This window comes from Cervus canadensis, chromosome 30 (assembly GCF_019320065.1).
Source record: "Cervus canadensis isolate Bull #8, Minnesota chromosome 30, ASM1932006v1, whole genome shotgun sequence".
NCBI classification, from domain to species: Eukaryota; Metazoa; Chordata; class Mammalia; order Artiodactyla; family Cervidae; genus Cervus; species Cervus canadensis.
In genome coordinates, this window is record NC_057415.1 from 23,576,952 (window position 1) to 23,593,554 (window position 16,603).

Sequence of the window (16,603 nt, forward strand, 5' to 3'; positions counted from 1 at the left end):
GGAATCCCTTAAGAAATGGAGTAGCCATCATGGTCAACAAGAGTCCGAAATGCAGTACTTGGATGCAATCTCAAAAATGACAGAATGACCTCTGTTCGTTTCCAAGGCAAACCATTCAATATCACGGTAATCCAAGTCTATGCCCTGACCAGTAATGCTGAAGAAGTTGAAGTCGAACGGTTCTATGAATACCTACAAGACCTTTTAGAACTAACACCCAAAAAAGATGTCCTTTTCATTATAGGGGACTGGAATGCAAAAGTAGGAAGTCAAGAAACACCTGGAGTAACAGGCAAATTTGGCCTTGGAGTATGGAATGAAGCAGGGCAAAGGCTAATAGAGTTTTGCCAAGAGAATGCACTGGTCATAGCAAACACCCTCTTCCAACAACACAAGAGAAGATTCTACACAAGGACATCACCATATGGTCAACACCAAAATCAGATTGATTATATTCTTTGCAGCCAAAGATGGAGAAGCTCTATACAGTCAGCAAAAACAAGACCGGGAGCTGACTGTGGTTCAGATCATGAACTCCTTATTGCCAAATTAAGACTTAAACTGAAGAAAGTAGGGAAAACCACTAGACCATTCAGGTATGACCTAAATCAAATCCCTTATGACTAGACAGTGGAAGTGAGAAATAGATTTAAGGGACTAGATCTGATAGACAGAGAGCCTGATGAACTATGGATGGAGGTTAGTGACATTGTACAAGAGACAGGGAGCAAGACCATCCCCATGGAAAAGAAATGCAAGAAGCCAAAGTGGCTTTCTGAGGAGGCCTTACAAATAGCTGTGAAAAGAAGAGAAGTGAAAGGCAAAGGAGCAAAGGAAAGATATTCCCATTTGAATGCAGAGTTCCAAAGAATAGCAAGAAGAGATAAGAAAGCCTTCCTCAGCGATCAATGCAAAGAAATAGAGGAAAACAACAGAATGGGAAAGACTAGAGATCTCTTCAAGAAAATTAGAGATACCAAGGGAACATTTCATGCAAAGATGGGTTTGATAAAGGACAGAAATGGTATGGACCTAACAGAAGCAGAAGATATTAAGAAGAGGTGGCAAGAATACACAGAAGGACTATACAAAAAAGATCTTCATGACCCAGATAATTACGATGGTGTGATCACTCACCTAGAGCCAGACTTCCTGGAATGTGAAGTCAGGTGGGCCTTAGAAAGCATCATTACGAACAAAGCTAGTGGAGGTGATGGAATTCCAGTTGAGCTATTTCAAATCCTGAAAGATGATGCTGTGAAAGTGCTGCACTCAATATGCCAGCAAATTTGGAAAACTCAGCAGTAGCCACAGGACTGGAAAAGGTCAATTTTCGTTCCAATCCCAAACCCAGTCCAATCTCAAACCCAGGTGTATACCCAAAATGAAATTGTTGGATCATATAATAATTGATATTTTTAATTTTATGAGGACTTGCCATACTGTTTTTCATAGTGGCTGTACCATGTTATATTCCCACCAGTAGTGCACAAGAGTTCCAATTTCTCCACATCCTTATCACCAGTTGTTAATTTATGTTTTTTTTTTCTTTTTGATAATAGCCATCTTAGTGGGTATGATGTGGTATCTTGTGTGTTTTTCCTCTGTGAAAATCACACTGTATTATCTGTTATTTCTTATAAGCATTATCTTTATCATTGTGGTTTTGATTTGCATTGCCCAAGTGATTAGCAATGTTGAGTGCCTTTTCATGGGCATATTGGCATATGAAATATTGGTGCATGGGATATTGAATATCTTTTTTGAAGAAATGTCTGTTCAACTCGTTCCCCACTCTTGAATTGGGTTGTTTTGTTGTTGTTGAACTGTAGGAGTTCTTTATATGTCCTTAATATTAACCTCTTATCAGGTAGTTTTAGATCTTATGTTAGGTCTCTGATTCATTTTGAATTTATTCTATACATGGTATAAGGTAAGGGTCCAACTTTTGCATGTGGCTATTCAGTTTTCCCGACACTCTGTTGAAAAGACCACCCTTCCCCATTGAGTTAAGTAGTCTTGATATCCTTATTGAAAATCATTTGACCATACATTTGAGGATTTCTGGCTCACTGTTCTATTCCATTGGGTATATGTCTGTTTTTATGCCAGTATCACACTATTTTGCTTACTATAACTTTGTGGTTGGTTTTGAAATCAGTAAGTATGGGACCTCCAACTTTGTTCTTTTTCAAGGTTATTTTGGCTATTTGGTGTCCCTTGAGACTCCATATGAATTTTAGGACACATTTTTCTATACCTGCAAAAACCCCACAGGATTTTGATAGTATTCTGGCCTGAATTGTGTCACCTAGAAGTTCACATATTGAAATTCTGACTCCACATCCCCGGACCTCTGAACGTGACTGTATTTAGAGATTGGAGTTTAAAGAAGTAATTAATTTAAAATGAGGTTATTAGGGTGGGCCCAAATCCAATATGACTGTTATTCTTATAAGAAGAGGAAAGTGGGACACAGACATGTATAGAAGGAGGACAGTGTGAAGCCAAGGAGAAGATGGCCATCTACAAACCAAGGATAAAGACCTCAGAAGAAACCAACCCTGCCTATACCTTGATTTTTAAAAGTGTGAGAAAAGAAATTTCTGTTAACCAAGCCCTCCTCCCCCAGTGTGTAGCCCCAGCAAACTAATACAGATGGGGATTGTACTAAATCTATAGATTGCTTTGGGGGAGTGAAATTTTTAGATAGGCCGAATGTCATAACTTTGGGCTGAATGTGAAAATACTCAGCCAGTAGCCAGATTTTTATAAGTTCAACTCAGTAGAGGCATTGCTCCTGTACTGGGACTTACCTAAGAAGGTATTCTGTTTATTGGGGCTGAGTTTTTATCTTTGGAGAGGCAGTTTTCTTAAGGTGCTAGTCTAGTCATAATTAGAATGTATTTACCTGCCCTATTTTCACAGTCAGGAATATTGTGCTCACACTATTATTGTTTTTTTCATTTTCCTTTAAAATATTCCTCTCATTAAATTTCTAGGGCTGCACAAATCAGTTTTAGGCTAAAAATAGTATAGTTGCTATTGCCACTGCTGTTTCATGTGGAAAACATAGCCAACTGCTTTACAGAAAAGGAAAAAATAATTTTCTAGTGTGTTCTTAAGATAGTGTGAAAGCCATGCTGACAAGGAGCCCCTCAACTGCCAGTGGACTAAGATTTCCTGCACCAGTTTCATGAGTTTTATTATTTTCCTACTGGCAGAGCAAGAAGCAGGATTCTTCAGGTTCCTTCTACCCAACACATTGCTTGCAAAGGGCAGAAAATGAAGCATTAGACTCAAGGTTGGCAAACTGTATCTTGTGGGCAAAATCAGCACACCACCTGTTTTGTAAAAAAAAAGGAAAAAGATTGGAACATAGCCACTCTCATTCTTAGCACTGTCTGTGGCTGCAGAGTGGAATAGTGGTAGCAGAGATACATGGCCTTCAGAGCCTACAATATATACTATCTGGTTCTTTACAGAATAAGTTTGTTGACCCCTGAACTAGGCTATTAACACGTGATGACCAAGTAATTTATTCAAACCTCTCATTTTAAAGATGAGAAAAATGAAGATGCTAATATTACTGAGTTTTAAGGGGTCCATGTTGGCAGTTTAGGACAGACTGAAGAAGAGACTTGCTGGCAGATTAACCTCGCCTGAGTGGGACAGGGTCAGCAGACAGGAATCACTAGAAGTGGAATCTAGACTTTCTGAAGTATTCAAAGGGAGGCAGAGTCATGATTCTGACAGCTCTTGAAGAGGAGCAGATAACAAGGGTGTCACCAGGGGTCGAACCAAAGAGTAGGAGGATCGGCAATAGGTACCTCAGTTCTGCTTGTGAGGACATGGAGAACTAGGTAGAATTTCCAACAGAGGTACATGGATCCTGGGGGCTGGGCCACATGAGGTAGTAACTCAGAATACAAATCAATGGTGTGTGGGGGAATAAATCAGAGCTGATGAAGTAGCAACAAGCATTAGGTTTAATGTGGGTGAGCTGTGCTGTGTGCACACTTCACACTTCAGTCACTTCAGTTCAGTTCAGTCACTCAGTTGTGTCCGACTCCTTGTGACCCCATGAATTACAGCACGCCAGGCCTCCCTGTCTATCACCAACTCCGGGAGTTTACTCTAACTCATGTCCATCGAGTTGGTGATGCCATCCAGCCATCTCATCCTCTGTCGTCCCCTCTCCTTCTGCCCCCAAGTCAGTCACTTCAGTCGTGTCCAACTCTGTGTGACTCCATAGACTGTAGCCTGCCAGGCCCCTCTTGCCTTGGAGACACCCAAGGAAATGTGGGCGAGATGAGTCCATAAATAGGAAAACAAATGCTTGAAATCTGTATCAGTCAGGGTCCCAGCAAGAATCAGAGGGAATCCCTTAAATGAAGATAATCCAAGGGGAGTAGCTGGGCTAGGCTGTGTGATGGATATGGCAGAAGTGATGGTGTGTTGCTTCTGAGACTACGTGGTAAAGAACTGCAGCTTCTGTCCTGGGATCTTTCTGCCTGAGACCATCCTCAGGAAACTCTTACTGGGTATATGAATGCAAGAGAAAAAACCACTATGACAGCAGTCACCTGGTCCCCTGTATTCTTCTACCCCTGGCTCAGGAGAGTTGCGGTCAGAGCTGAGACCTTTTATTTATAGTTTAGTCTCCCCCTTCCCCACCTGCTCCCCATCCTTAGATACCTATTTATGAAAACAGAGCCAACTACTTGCTGGTTCCTTTTGATCAAGACAGTAATGATAGAAGTGCTGGGGATGAGTGCCTGGGGGTGGTCCTTTTCACATTTTAAAAAAACTTTTTATTTTGTATTGGGATATAGCTAACAGTGTTGCCTTTTGACATTTTGAATGATTTCTTTTGAAGAGGAGTTCTAAGCACTATTGCCTCAACTATTTCATCCTACTTAGGGGGAAAGTTAAAGTAGAATATTATTCTGGCTGGATTAAGCTGGTCAGCATGAAGCTATCCTTTGAATAACAATGCACTTTGGGCCACAAATACATTCTGTTTCTGAACCAGAAAAATTAGAATGGACTTGGTGTATTGGGTTGGCCAGTATGTGTTTCCAAGGGGACAGAAACTATCTCCAGAAAGCCGTTTTGTCTTTCTCATTCAACTTTCATTTTTTGATAATCATATACACAAAATCTTAAAAATTTGTGTCTTTTGACTTCACCATCTATGAGGAGTACCAAGTGGCACAGAACTTGGGAGTCTTTTTCCAAAGTCAACATTTTAGTCACAGAAATTTATTTTTGGCTGCAAATTTATTCATTCACTCTTTAAACATTTGCTGAACATATACCACTTGCTTACTTTCATGAGGCATCGGGGCATAGAAAAGAATAAACCTCTGCCCTTGAATGGCTCAAACCAACCTAAGTGGGGGCAAGTTAGACATAAAAAAATGACTTGATGTGTTAAGAGTGACAATAAGAGTATTTGGAAAGGGCTATAGGGATAGTTTTATAATAGTTTTTGATGTTCCCAGAAGCATTTTAATTCTTATGATAAGCACTAGTTTAGCCCTTAGAGTCATGGCTTAACATTTTTACTGAACCAAAAAAGATTGCTATAAATATGAAATTTCTACAAGAAGAAAAAATTATAACTCTTTTGTCCCATTATGGTGGCATTTGAAAATAACCAAGATTATAGTTAGAACACAATGCAAATACAAATGCTGTGTCTCGTAATTGTTAGATAATATTCAGAGGTGTGAGTGACAACTTATAAACATATTGCATCACCATAGAATTATTATATTATTTCAGCAATATCTAACTTGATAGAATTACTTTCATATGATTTTCTAAGAACTGAGATATCACTATAGCATCCATAATTTGGAAAAACTTTATGTTCAAACATTGTTTTTATTACTGGCTTTTATTAATTTTGAATTTTTGTGCATGTGTGTGCTCAGTTGTATCCAGCTCTTTGCAATGCCATGGACTATAGCCTGCCAGGTGCCTCTGTCCAAGGAATTTTCCAGGCAAGAATACTGCAGTGGGTTGCCATTTCCTTCTCTGGGGGCTCTTCCCAACCCAGGGCTTGAATCCACATCTCTTGCATCTCCTGCATAGGCAAGCAGATTCTTTACCACTGAGCCACTGGGGAAGCAAATATGCATATGAGAATTCTAATTTTTTTTAATTTATTTTTTGGCTGTGCAGCATCTTAGTTTTCTGACCAGGGATCGAACCCGCGACCCCTGCATTGAAAACTTGGATTCTTAACCAGTGGATATTCTGAAAAGCTAGTTCTCTTAAAAATTTAATAGCTAGCTCTCAAAAAAAAAAAAAGAAAAAAAACATTGTACAAAGCCAGGCAACAATACTGGGTTATTTTGCTGACATAGAGACTTGTTTGTTGATGAAGAGAGGTGCAAAGTTTAGGAATCGTCCACTAGGTAGGGAGATGAATGCTAAGTCTAAAATCTGAATTTAAGGAGCACTGAAAATACCTGCAGCCTCTGATATTCTGACCATTATTTCTTTCAAAACCATCTGCAGATGTGTGCATATTAATTGGCTCCGGGCATTCTGTTACCTAGGAGGAGTAACACATTAGATAGCTAAAATTAGAAGGAAGGTTAAAAAAAAAAAAAGTGAAAATACAGTGCCTGGTGAGCTACTGTCCATGGGGCTTTATAGCCAGAGACCCTGACTGCCAAGCAGGAGGGGTCCTTAATCCTTGTAAGGTGTGAATGGCAAAAAGTGCTGGGGGGTGTGCCTTATTGTATGCCCATGCTGTCTCCCATTTAGACCTGAACCTGAGTGTGGAGGGTGAGGGTTAGGGTTATTCATGATTCACATGGCCACACAGCTGTACATCACACTTTTCGTTTCATGGATTTGAATGCATCAGTGCTCAGGGAGATGTGTGAAGGGGAGAAGGAAATAAGTCACAAGGAAAATTGCAAGGCATTTGGCTTTCATCTATTCTAGTTGTTTAAGCATGCGGGGGTGGGAGGGGACCTCCTCAGCTTTATTTAAAAAAAAATCCTAATAATGAAAATGTTAACAATCAAATTCATAGAAGCTACAAAGAGTTGCTATGCAGTGGGCACTGTGTTAGTGTCTTAGGTACATCATCTTACTCAGTGTCCCCAGGGGCTTCCCCCACTCTCCACAAGCAGTAAACATCTCCTCCTGGATTGTACTTCACCCTCCTATAGTCGTATCAGGAGGGATTCCACCTGATTTGCAATTGATAACGTCTCCTTGACCTTGTTGGAGCTCTGAGGTGGCGATGACAATGACCCTGGGCATCAAGGGGGAGAGGCGTCCCTTTGCTCCTCACCCAAGGCCGGGCTCAGACAAAGGAGACAGTGCTCCTTCGTCAGGCAGCCCTGGACACTCACTGTTGTTGGCGGGAGGGCCTCCGTACTCTCTTACTGACAGAGCCTCGGGAGTTGAGACCTGCACCCACCCCCACCCCACCTCTCTGTTCCAGGTGCTTGGATTCAGAGCCCTCGCTCCCCTGGGGCTTACACAATGCCAAGGCAGGGCCTCAGGTCCCTCAGGTCCCTGCCACTGCCAACACCTTGAAATTCTGGTGAACTATTCACTGTTCTGAAGGGAGAGTGGTAACAAGCAGATCTGGCTTGGATGCTTTCCACGAAGCTTGGTGCCAGGGGGAAGGCCTGAGAAAAACCAGGCTTGGAAGAAGGAGCTCCTAATTCTTTGAGAGCTTCACCCTAAGGACCGTGCTGCTTTTCAGAAGAACCTGATCTCCCCTTCATTGTGCTTAGAGACTCAGACTCACTGTTCTTCAGGCAAAGAGATGCTGCAGTTCTGCCCCCTTCAAGGGAGCTATGGAGAGAAGGAACCAGTCACTAATATTCAGGGCCCTTTCACTTTTTAAAACCTTCCTCTTTCTCAGCCTTATTTCCCTTTTTCTGTGTCTTTTCTCCTAAACTTGGCTTTTGTTGGTGCTATTTAGACATGCTGTTTTCTCTCCTCCGGGTGTGCCCTAGGGTGTTATCTAATTTTCCTTCTGTTCTAGTGTCACTTGGCATTATTATTGGGAAGATAAATGGGACAGGGGTCAGAGTTCAGCAGGAAGGCATCTGCGAGCCCAGCACTGCATAGTAGAAGTGCTCAGAGGTGCTCTTTAATGAAAGCTTGGAAAAGATTTGCACAGAGAAGGCAGTCTTCTATCCCTGCAGCACTGGAGTGACCAAAAGGTAGTCTTTTTCTGGAGGGACCAAAACTGAACAAAAAGGAGGTCATAATATCTTTACAGGGAGTTCCCTGCTTGGGATGGCTTTTCTTCTCTTAGGAGAGAAAATGGGGGAAAAGACAAGGTGATCAAACACGGAGGAGGTTGAAAATGGAAGCTCTGGACAGGGTCGCTGACCACTGTCCTGTTTTGCTCATAGAACTATCTCACCAGAAAGAGTTTCCACTCTATTCGCAAAGCCTCTCAGCCAGTATTTGCCCTGGCCTCAGGTTACTGCGCCGTCGCCTGCGGGCTCAGGTTCTCTTACTGGACTTTGTTTGCTGTGACAGTTCTTCCACTTTACCAAGCAGCCAGAATTCCCACTTGCGAAAAACTGCTTTGGCGCTTTGGCATTCGAGGCGAGGGGACAATGGCTCTATTGTTCTTTTGGCCTTCTTCAGTAGAGCAAATGTCTCCTCCATCTAACCCTGTCACCACGGGAGGCTGAGCATGGAGCCCTCCAAGACTCACCTTCCTTCCACATCCGCTTTGTTCTGGGAAGAGGGTTTGGTGTACCCCAACCCCCGCCCTCCCCTCCAGCGAACCAGTCCTGGGACCCGAGTGGACAGCTGCCTTTTTCCTGCCCTTCACAGGTTGAAAGTTGGGCAAGGGGGAGAAAAAGATGCATGGGTCAGGAATCCCGTTTTAGTTCAGGTTCGACCAGCTGCGCGTGGTTCCCCCGACTACACGCACCCGGAGCTCCGCCACGCAGAGGCTGCTGATCGGTCCACGGGAACCCCGGGCAAGCGCTAAAAATACACGGAGAGGAGAGCCAGGCGTCGCGAGGACTCGGAGCTGAAGCTGTCTCCTAGGGCGGGTCGGGATCCCGCCGCCGGCTTCCCGCACGGCGTGCTCCAGGGAGTCCCCACGCAGGGCGCATCTTTGCGGTTGGGTTTCCCAGTCGCCTCCTGGGAACCCCGCCGAGCCCCCGGCGGCTCCGGAGACGCAGGCGAGCTCGCCTCCGCCGGCCGCCAGCTCGCTCTTCGCGCTCTGGCTGCGCCCGGGAGTGAGTGCTCAGGGTCCCCCTCTGAGCATGCGCAGCCCGGCGCGCCCCCTCCCTGGCCAGCCTTTTGCTTCTGCCTTTCATTAAACAAACAGGAGATCCTGAAACCTGGACCCGGTGCAAGCCGCAGCTCAAGGAGGAGGCGGAGGAGTAGGCAGAGCGTGGGATGGGCGCCGCCGAGGGGGATCGGTGATCCCGCGCTCCCCCACCAACCCCCTCCCGCGCGCGCGCGCACGTACTCTCTCTCACACACACACTCGCACAAACACACACTCGTACACGCCCGCGCCGCGCGCTCGCTGGTTGGATCTCCCACGCAGGCGGAATGCAGCAGAGCCCGGGGAGCAGCGTGTCTCCAGCTGCCTGAATGCGCCTCGCTCGCGGGAGCCGGAGCCGGACGGCCCAGTAGGGCGCAAGGGAGGAGACTCTGCCGGGAGAGGTGAGTGGGGCGCCCGCAGCCGCGGGTCCGCTTCTGGACGTCCATGGGGGCAGATCAGGTTCCTGCCGGACACAGCGGCGCAGGTGGCCCAAGCCCGGCTTGCGGGCATCAAGGTGCAGATGAAGGCAGCTCTGGGGCGGTGCAGGGGGAGAGGGCGATCCCAGAAAGGGTCGCCTCCTACGAGGTGTCAGATTGACCCAGTGGAAAGCGACACCGCCACTGCTCATAAACTTTCGTCCCCTGTCATTTGGGGAACGTGGAGACAAAGGGGGCGTGGAGGCTCCCTCCGTCCCGTTGCATCCTCCTGGCTGCATTCTGGGCTGCACCGGACCCGGCACGCGGGCGGGGGCGCCCTGCAGGTAGCTGGTGCCAAGTCCTCCCTCCGGGCGGGGTTGGGATTTCTCACCCCTGCTGTACGCGTTTGCCTTTGATTTTCCCTCAGGCGTGGGCACCTGTCATCCTTTCCTTCTCCCCCTTCCCGCACCTTCGGCGCCTCGTATTTGGGCGCGGGGCGGGGGGGCGGTGCGGGAGAGGGAGGCGGTTTCACCTGGAGAATTGAAGGGGCAGCATTTGGCTTTCTCGTTCAGCACCAATGTGCCACCGGCACCGGGGTGAGGCTTGGGTCAGCGTGGGGATGAATGATGAGTTACTAAAAGGCTTGCGGTAATCACCTCCTGGAAGCGCTGGGCGCGAGGATCTCTCCTCCCCGGGGAGAGTGTCTTCACGCACACCCAGGCGGCGGCCCTGGGAGCCGGGCTGGGCTGCTGTGGTGGGGGCTGCCGGCGGGGGAAGCTGGGGCTTTATTTTTGCCCGGGGGTTTTATGACCCACACATGTGGAGTATGTGGAGGATTCTGGGTTATTTTTCTTTGTGGGGATACCATATTCCCTTTTAACCTCTTTCTTGGGAGAGATTCTCTGCAGTCCTTATATTGAGCTGGTGGACAGGAGCCCTTCTGAATAATCCCTTCAGTCCTGGGAACAGGTCCCAGCGAAGGGTTCCCTAAAATGCCATTTCCATTGGGGCGGGGTCTCAGAGGGCAGAGCGCCTGCTGGTACCGGGGAAGAGCCTCAAATCTAATGGTCCTTGGAAACAGGCGAGACTGGTCAGCGTACAAGGGGTCCAGGACTGGGACAAAGGGGTTTGCAAGAGGGACAGATGATGGCTATTTAGGAGAGGAGTGACTAGAGGCCAGTTGAGGCAGGAAGAGGTCTTGTGGGAAGCAAAGTACCCCTGCAGTCTTCACTGAATTCCTATACCCCTTCTCTTCTGTGGTTGATGGCTTTTATTCATCTGGTGGGACTCTGGAGATTTCCAGAATGTCACATCTGGAGCATAGAAAACGTGACTGTTCCTTAGCTAACCCTGAGCACAGCCACAGATTAGTTCTGTAAGTCTAGAAAATGCCATGTGTGGTTCTCTGTTTTGACATTTTGTTCATACCTGGAAGATGGGATGGAGAGACCGGTGTATTGCAGTGGGGCGGAATCTCTACTTAAGAGAGCTTGGATTTGTAGAAGACTGTGTGTTGCGGGGGGAGCCTGGAAGCCAAGCTGATGCTGATAGAAGAAAACACCAGAAGCTCAAATCTAGTTCCTGTGACTGTGGGTTGCCAGAGAGTTCTCTTCACTTTAAGATGAGTTGTAGAGGCTGTCTCTCTGCTGCTTTGGGGAACTTTTAAAATTTTAAGCATTTTGTAACTTCTTTGAAGTGGGAGAGAGCCTGATATACATAAGGTTAATTAAGGAAGTTCACTTATGAGAGCACCTTGGCTCAAAAGTCAATATTGCCAAAGGTGAACTTTTTGAGAAAGAGGGGGGAAAGAGGAATTGGAAATGGATGTGTATTATTAAAACAGCTTCACTTTTATAATTTTTTAAAAAGCATTCAGTAAGATAGAATTCTGAAGTTTTTTTTTTTCTTTTTTCAAACAACTAGTGAAGACCTTTCCAGAAATATTTTCAAGTTGAAATTGACATAGTAGGGGTTTAAATATAATTGTCAGCTTATGTCCCTTTTTATTTCATGGTGAATAGTCACATCATTTACATTGTAAATCTTGGCAAGAAAAGATTAAGATTATTATTATTTTTTTGCTTTATCCTAGAGCTCTATTTTCTCCCTTTATGATATATTTCCTGTTAGTACATCTGCAAGTTTAACTCATTTTGATTATATTCAGATTCTATTTTCTAGTATTTACTGACCACCTATCGCTTATTTAGCATTGGAGTTTATATAAAAATGTATAACATCATTCTGGCCCTTAAAGCATTTATAATCTAGTTGTCAATACAAGATTAACACACATGAAGTAATTGGAAAGTAAGGTAGGTTTTTACTGTCCTGTGAGCTCTCAACATGCATGCCATATACTCCATCCTTCCTCCTGGCTTTTCTCAACATTCAGAAAACACAGATCAGCACTTATGTGCAGGAGCCTGGAGGAAGAGAAACACATGGAAGTAAAAAATAATTCCAGCTTTCAAGGATGGGGAAACAGGTATTTAGCTAACTATGATGCAATCTGATTGACTGTTATAGTTATAGGGTAAATTAAGTAGTAATAGTATAGACAAGCAAGTGACTTTTTTTCTTCCTCTATGGAATTTAACCAGATGGTTTTGGAGATATTTTTGAAAAATGGATAGTCTTTACGAGGTAGGGAAGGATGAAAAGGACATCCTGGCAGAGGAAATGTTTGAGTGTGCCTGATGAGTTAGTGAAACTCTGAGCCATCCTGTGTGGCTTGAGCATAGGGTGCTGGAGTGTGGATACAAAGATGAACAGCAGCTAAGTTACTGTAATTAGCAACTGATGCTGTGGAATAAAGGCTTCCCAGGCTGTGATGGTGGTTAAGAACCTGTCTGTCAAAGCGGAAGATGCAGGAGATATGGGTTCAATTCCCTGGGTCAGACAAACCTTGTTTATGTAGCACTGTGGCTAAGAGCACAGACTCTGGAGCTAGACAGCTTCTATTTGAATTTTGGCTCTGTTGTTGTTCAGTCAATAAGTTGTGTCTGACTTTTTGTGACCCCATTGGCTGTAGGTTTCCCTATCCTTCATTATCTCCTGGAGCTTGCTCAAACTCATGTCCATTGAGTTGGTGATACTCTCCAACCATTTTGTTCTCTGTCATTCCCTTCTCCTCCTGCCTTCAGTCTTTTCCAGCATCAGGGTCTTTTCCAATGAGTTGGCTTTGCATCAAGTAGCCAAATTACTGGAGCTTCAGCTTTAGCATCAGTCCTTCCAATGAATATTCAGGATTGACTTCCTTTTGGATTGACTGGTTGGATCTCCTTGCAGTCCAAGGGACTCCCAAGAGCTTTCTCCAGCAGCACAATTCAAAAGCATCAATTCTTCGGTGCTCAGCCTTCTTTATGGTCCAACTCTCACATCTGTCTGTGACTACTGGAAAAGCCATAGCTTTGACTAGACAGACCTTTGTTGGCAAAGTGATGTCTCTGCTTTGGGCACACAGTTTATATCTATATGCCTCAAATTACTCTTGCACTTCAGATGGAGATAACCATCTTAACCCATCGCATAGAATTGTGGGGATTATATGAGTTAGTATTTGTACGTGCTCAATAAATGGTAGGTTTTATGTGTGACAACAGTCAGGTTAAAAGCAAAGTTTTGACTTTATACTCAGGACTTCAGACTGTGTGCCACAGCATTTGTTTAAAAAATTATTTTGGTTGGTTTATAATTAGCTGGCTGTAATCCTATTTACCTCTCAGTGTAGAAATTAAATCAGCCAACATGAGTGTGGCGGGAGCAGACTAGCTCCTAGGTAGAGTAGGTGTCAGCATGTATGCCTGTAACATTTGCCTAGGTGCCTCCTCCTCATGCCTATCTGGGGAAGGTAAAAGTTTGCTTGCCTTTAGGCTGGTCCTCATATTCTTCAGGCTCATAGGCAGCACACAACAGATGCTTAGCTGTTTAGGAAATTGTTTTCAGGGAAGTGACTACATGTATTAATTACAGCACTGCTTTGGTACTGGGGGATGTAAACTAAACATGTCAGATGTGAGGTTTGCATCATTCTTTGGGAATTAAAAGCCTTTTTTCTTCACAGAAAAGTCTGTACTGTGTTCTAAAATAGAATCTCCAGTGGATATGGAAGCCCTGTCTTCTAGCTAGTTGGCAACAGGGCAGTGACTAGAACTTAGGTCTGACCGCTGCCTGGAGCTCTTTATGTTGTGGTTGTTGTACTTGTATTCTGTTTAGTTGTATCAGGCTCTTTGCAACCCCATAGACTGTAGCCCGCCAGACTCCTCTGTCCTTGGAGTTTTCCAGGCAAGGATACTGGAGTGAGTTGCCATTTTCTATTCCAAGAGATCTTCCCAACTCAGGAATGGAACCTGCGCCTCTTGCCAAATATTGTTTTTGCTCCATAATCAAAGACTGATTTTTGTTTTCCTGTTTCATCTGTCCTATTTCTGTTTCACTCAGATTAAACATAACAGCTACCCAACTGAGATTTTTCTTTTTCACCGTCAGGTCTTTTGCTGTGCTGTTCTCTCTTGCTGGAATTTTCTCCCTTACTTTCCCTGCCTAACTCCTTTGGAAGTTAGGGAAGGTTGTCTTGACCTTTTAGCACTAGAATCGGCTTCCTGTCCTACGTATTTCTCTGATCCTTACCTTTGTATTTTCAGCACTTCACATAGGGCTTGTCACATAGCAATTGATTGGATTGATTTTAATTCATTTTGGATTGAATGAGTGACAGTGAATGAATCTTGGCTTGAGTCATTTCTGATGCCCCAATAATGCAGCTTCATGTTAGAGAAAAGGATAGAATTTTCAAGTTCCGCAGTTCACTGGAAATCTTCTAATCAGACTCTTAAGTGAAACAAAATGACATAGAGAACCGGAGAGTTTCAGTGACTCGCCAGAGCTCAGTAGTGTGAGAACCAGGACTAGAACACCCAGCTCCTGATTTCAGATGCAGCGTCTGCCCAGGTCCTAGATCAGGGTGAGCTGAGGGAGGCAGTCATGTAATTGCAGGGTTTGTTCCTGTCTTTATTTCAAAATTTGCAGTCTTGTTCATTATATATTTTTTTGCATTAATTTAATTTTTAAAAATATTGCACTAAATATTGTTTGTTTTCATTACTGAGTTTTTGGACATCCCTTTAAAATTTGTGCCTCATGTGAGGATCTTTCTGACCTCATCCTAATTCCAACTCTGTTCTTTCCACTTCTGGGCCTTCATTATTGGTGTAAGAATGCAGTTTCACTGTGGAAAGCACAAAAATATCAAAGGAAACATCATTTAACATGGTGGAATGAGCTTTAAGAAACATTTCATGACCTGGCTGATCTGCTTATTAGTAAATGTTACATTTATAGCATAAAAGCAAGGCCGAAAGGAAAAAATAAAAGTTGAAAGATTCTCTATCTATTGAATGTCTATTTATCTGTCTCAGAACCAAGGGACAATGTAGAGATTGTCTTCATTTATAAGTTTATGCATGTGGTTGTTTATATATGTCTATATTTCTGAAGTTTCTGAAGACACAAGATGGAAGAAGAAAATTATTCTTCTCATCAACTTGGTGAGTCTTGGCTTATGGCACTGTTGGTCTGTTTTGAAGATTTAAGGTTAGAAGGCTAAAAAATTGGCCATTTCTGTCCCCAAAATAGGAAAGGAAGGAAAAGAAACATTAATGGAAAGGAGAAAAAGAGAGAAATTTTGAGGGAGATATCTGCTAAGTACCACCTATACTACTTTCAAGTGTAGAAGGGACTTTACATATATTATTTCAGTAATTTTGACAGCAGGCTAAAATAGGTGTTCATGTCTCCATGTGACAGCTAAGCAAACCAAGACTCAGAAAAGTGAGTTAGCATGTCCAAGTTCTTAAGCTAGAGCCGGATTCAAAACCCAGATGTGAGTTCATAGATGACACTCATCCCACTTCATCCTGCTTCTCCAGGGCTTGGGGTGACAGGTCCCCTTATCACCTCCTGTCTTCACCGCAGCCTGAGGTTCAGGGCTTTGGCAGTTCATATGGGTTTGCTGGATGGGAAATCAGCAGTCCGCTCCTATCCCTGCTATTATTTCCTCCGTCTATGGTACATTTATCTTTCCCCATTCATCAATAACAACAGAAAGCAGAGATGCATACACATAGGAAATAAATACCCATCTTTGTGTGAATATCATAAATTTTTACATGACATGAAAGCACACATTTTATTTTACCTCCATTATGTCAGAGAGGGCTTTTTCTTTGGGTATTACAGCATCAAGTGTTCCAGAAATGCTCCCAGACACAGACTGATGAAAAAAGGTGATCATAATTACTGAGCACATCTGTCACGATGAGGGGTAGTGTATTGCACAGCTGACGGTCAAGGGTTTCTGGGTGCTTTTCTACTCGATGTTTCTGATGAGTAGCATGGAGCAGTGACCCTCACCCCCAACATTTTAAATTCAATGAAATCCTCAATCAAGTGGAATCTGATATAATTAACAAGAAATAAAATCTGGTTGAGAGTAATGCTGTTCCATGCGGAGCTCTAGGAGCAGAGCATGCTTTATCATTATTCCCGTCTCCCCGTCTGCGCTAGCTATCACTTCCAGGCAAACTCACACACTCAAATGCTCTAATAATCAGCCCACAGCCTTCTCTCCCGAGGGTCACAGAAACTGAAAACAAAAACAAAAACAAAAACGTAAGACCTTTTCATTCACACTTGTATTAACTGGAAAAGAACACTATCTCTTTGGTTTTTTTCCCTCAGTGTAAATGTAAGGCAGTATCTCTGTGTTTGAGAGAATCTTCTGGGTTTAGTGTTTTATGTGGGCTGACTCCTAGCATGTGACACAATTCATGGCCGGGTTGTTTTGGAACAATTAGAGTATTTTAGAAATCAAAAAACTAAACCAATTATATATGTACTGCAA

The 16,603-nt window shown here is 44.0% G+C and overlaps 1 protein-coding gene across 2 annotated transcripts in view; it reads left to right on the forward strand.

Moving 5' to 3' along the window:
- PLPPR1 (phospholipid phosphatase related 1) overlaps nt 1-16,603 on the forward strand; it is a 558,611-nt gene that overhangs the window by 265,887 nt on the left and 276,121 nt on the right. The window contains exon 1 of one of the 2 annotated variants that reach the window (XM_043453686.1): nt 9,348-9,684. The exons of the other annotated variant lie outside the window; for it this stretch is intronic. The gene's annotated coding sequence lies outside the window, so the exon portion shown is untranslated. Of the gene's footprint in view, nt 1-9,347; nt 9,685-16,603 lie in introns of those variants that run through there. 2 annotated transcript variants of the gene reach the window in all.